General features: G+C 38.1%; 1 long non-coding RNA gene across 1 annotated transcript; it reads right to left on the reverse strand.

Annotated features, from left to right (window-relative positions):
- Nucleotides 1–1618: 1618 nt before the first annotated feature.
- On the reverse strand, nucleotides 1619–3946 carry LOC146304711 (uncharacterized). The gene is made up of 3 exons (XR_014769259.1): nucleotides 3701–3946; nucleotides 2712–2765; nucleotides 1619–1774 (listed from the first exon to the last, which is right to left on the reverse strand). It is a non-coding gene; the product is annotated as an uncharacterized LOC146304711 (long non-coding RNA).
- Between the last annotated feature and the right edge of the window lie 223 nt (nucleotides 3947–4169).

The following is a 4169-nucleotide window of genomic DNA, read 5'->3' on the forward strand; positions in this document are numbered from 1 at the left end:
AATCTCTGGTTCTCCTGCATTGATTTGGATCAAATCTGGTGCACTTTTACTGCATAATATTCATGTCACAGGCCTCCTTTATCACTCAAAGAAGAATTATAAGATGGCTAGCCGTATTGTTTTCAGCCTATTACCTGATATTTTCACTTTTCTTGACACCACTTCAATTAGCTGATGAAATAAATGCGCCAGCACATTACTAAAATAGATTTTTATTAAATCATACCCCACTTCACGTAGTAGTTGTCATTGTTAGTGGAGAGGCCTGCCTGCTTGCCTACCTGAACATGAGGGACACACTGGAAAGTTTGCAGTGCAATTTTAGTAAATCTTTTGTCAGCAGGTGACAGGGAGCACATCTCCCATTTCAACTGACATGTGTAGCATGAAATCAGATCCAGGTTGCTTATAGCATGGAAAAAAGCCAATTATTGACTGACCTCTTTATTAACAGTTTGTTTGCCTGCATTGCACAGATACAACAGTTGCTCATCTGTTGTATTTCTGGCAAACAAACTGCTCAAGGAGTTTTTGGTGCCAAATAGAAATCTGAGATCTGTAGTATTTAACCACACTTGCTGTTACCACAGTAACCACAGGTAACAGCAAATCAACCACAACTGAAATCCTCAGGATAATAATTCTTAAAACAGCTTTCTAAAGTGAGGCATAATTAGCTGCTTTTGCTCTGAATGCCAAATTCATTTTTCCAGCATTAAAAAATGTCCCCGAACCACATCAGGACAGCGGTCCTCCCTCCAATCAGAAAGTATTTGTCATCTGCTTCCCTTGGTGAAAAGGTTGAATGTTGGAGCAACTTAAAACCCAAATTGAGTCATATGGTTGTAAGTAAAACACAGTTTTCAGCTGAACACGGCTCTCTGTTTAATACAAGAACTTCAGCCCAGTTTTAGTCCAGACATTTTACCCCAAAGTGTAGGTCAACCTCACACAAACTGCAACACAAACAAACCAAACGGTTTTCATGAGAAAAAAAATCTTAAGGGAATATGATTTTACTCATAAAAGTTCCCTTGGTAACATATTAAAAGTTCTAAGAGATCTAAGAAGTGGTTCACAATAATACCAATTTTACTTCAAAAAATATTCATTTAAACTATATTAGTATGTTTGTATACATGGGAACATATTTTTGCACTACTCTGGCATTCATTAACATCAATTTGAAACAAAATGATTTAACTGTAACTTAAAATAGAACTTTTACAATGCTTTCTAAATATTTCTGACTGATATATTGGTATTGAGGCATGCCTGTAATATGAAATGATAAAAACTTTAATTACAAAGATACAGCAAGAAAATGAGCTCACAGGTCATTCTGACCCACTTGTGCATCCAATGGTTGAGAATCTCCTTTTGCTCTGAGTTGCATCCCACTCCATGTCTCATGTAAAACACAGTTTCTAGTTGATTGTGGACAGCACTGAGCCCTTTATGTGGACTTCAGACAAGAGGACATGCATAAATCTTTTTTTTTTTCAACGTGGGCGGCAATAGCATCACACATTTCAGCATCTTTTAATACTTCCCCCTCATGATGCCTGTACTATAAGTAAACAGATGAGACTGGAGCCTCACCTTTCAAACAGATGAAGTGATTGTGGTGTCCATATGTAAGATCCCTCCGGAGGAAAGGAGCGCTGGTGTCAGTGCCGCCACAGGGACTGGTTTCTTGCCAGATGGACTTTGTCTCCCAGTAGGTGTAGTTCTCAGAATCACCAGGCAAAACCACATGCCACCCATCAGGTGCCTATAAAAAAGGATGTGAAATGCAGCGGCCACAAGCAATGGAAACTATAAAACAGCAGCTATTCCGTTGTAGAGGTGGATCCTTCCTATTAATATGACACTTTGTCACAATCTGAGCTTATTGACTGTGACTTTTGTTTGATTATTATTGCCCCTTTAATGGCCTGTTGTTAACATGCCAGATGGTGATTGTCTGGTGGTGCAGTGGTGTTATAAATGGTTCTGATGACACAGTAATGAGACTGAATTATCTTTGAGAATGAAGGAATCACAATCATGCAAATACTACAGATTCAAATGTGGTTTGGGAATTATAATAACTTTTAACAAAATAATTTTCTTACATTAACATTAAAATATTTTCCACAACAGACGGTGTCACAGAGAAAGCATTGCTGAGGTCCAAATCTCTGGACCAGATGGGAAACTGAACACAAAAAAACTCTCCTCCTCTCTAACAACTACTTTCCATGTACTCTTGCACTTGGCACCCTATACCCGACTTTTGCTGCAGAGTTGCTCAGAGGTAAACAGTGGCAGATTGTTGTTACACCTGGCAGTGTCCAAGTGTGAATGCATGTAAGTGTGTGATTGTAGAGGCAAGGAGCTGCTTAAACAGAACACGCTGCTCAGTAAATCTTCCCTGGGTCAATAAAGGTGAAAAACAACAACACACAATTAACTGTGCAGCCCTGCCCTGTGCTGTGCCATCAAATAAATCTAAACGGGGTTAGAGGAATGCAGTGGTGGAAAGAGTACAACAGTATTCTTGTGAAGCAAAACTACTGTAACTTTATAAATACATTTAAAATGCACTCAGACTGTAGTTTAAAAAGAAGAGCACTCTTGGAAGTCTGAGAGAGCAGAATATAAACTACAAGGACTAAATATAATAGAAAAGACAAGAAGGTGCACAAACAAAAGGGAGCCATATTTACGTTCACAGAATTAATAACTGTCCAGTCCAATCTGATGTCCATGGAAGCCCATTTCTGCCAGGGAGAGAAAAAACAGAAGACTAAACATTGCATCCAAACCATCAGCATCCATACTTGTACTTTAAAAATGAAAAAAACTCTCAGTTCAACATCATATGTCATACCTTTGATAGTAGTATTGCACAATTTTTTTTCCAATTAGCTTAAATATCTCATAATTGCTCACTAATTTATGATGTCATAATTCAGATTTTGTCAAAGTTATGAATTACTTTTGACTTGATGACTAAATCAGCTCAGTCAAAGTCGTTTTCATCATTGTTTTGCGTATAACAAAGCTGACTTGGTTGAGGTGACGGCTTTGTGCATCAGGAACTGCAACACAATGGACAGTAACAAGGGCGTTGCTAGTTACATCTCCAGCTAATTCAAATAGGATTTGTGGTACAGCTGTACACAATATGACCGATCATTAAATTGATCAAATCTGAAGTTTTTCCTTATGTCTAAATCCAATTGCAAAGTATAATTTGATTGCGTCGTCCACTGCAAGTATAATACGACAAGCAGCTGCATCTGTGGAGTGATGCGGTTGATCCAACCTTGAAAAGTGGGGCGATATGATTCCTTGACCAAAAAAAAAGTATTATTTTTCCGTTTTTATCTCGTAAAATTGTGACATTTTAATCTTGGGGAATATTCAAGGTTTTTTTCTTGTAAATTTACCACCTCAATATCAACGAATATCAAAGTTTTTCTCAAAAATTTACTGCTTTAATCTTGGAAATTCAGTCTTTTCACAGAATATGAACCTGGCTCTGTTTTTTAAACCTACAATGGCCCTAATATGCAGTCATAAATATAACCCTATGCAGAAGTAGCAAAATACTGAATCTCTCTTTGATGTGATTTTAATTGAAACATCAATATAAACTGTCTTTGATAAAGACTAACACGAGTAACATCCACCTTGTTATCAGACAGAATACCTGCACAGTCCCAATCAAACATGTTTAGTGAGAAGGAATGAGGCATTTCTCAACAGCTCTTCCACCTCCCTCTGCTCCTCTTCACTGCGTCTGCTGAGCAGATCCCAGTAGAAGTCTCTGCAAGAGAACAGGGCAGTCGACCAACACAGCTTCCTCTCCACCACTGCTGTGCTCCTACCCATCACCACGGCACTGAAGGAGGACGAAGGAGCAGCCAGCTCTGGAAAATGTGAGCAACAGTACATCTGGTTTGGAGACGCTGCAGCAAAGACAGCCAAGCTAATGAAAGAAACAGCAAAATAAAATACCAGACTTAGTCTTCAGTTTCTGATTTGAATTAACTACTGTCAAAATTCTGTACAAGGGTTTAAAATCACATTTATCATTCTCAACTGACAAACACATGAAGAGATTTTTAGATTATAAATCAAGTTCTGATTGACTAACATCAATACACAGTTGAGAAAAA

The sequence above is a fragment of the Lutjanus erythropterus genome, chromosome 24, assembly GCF_056507025.1.
Source record: "Lutjanus erythropterus isolate fLutEry1 chromosome 24, fLutEry1.hap2, whole genome shotgun sequence".
Taxonomy (NCBI): domain Eukaryota; kingdom Metazoa; phylum Chordata; class Actinopteri; order Lutjaniformes; family Lutjanidae; genus Lutjanus; species Lutjanus erythropterus.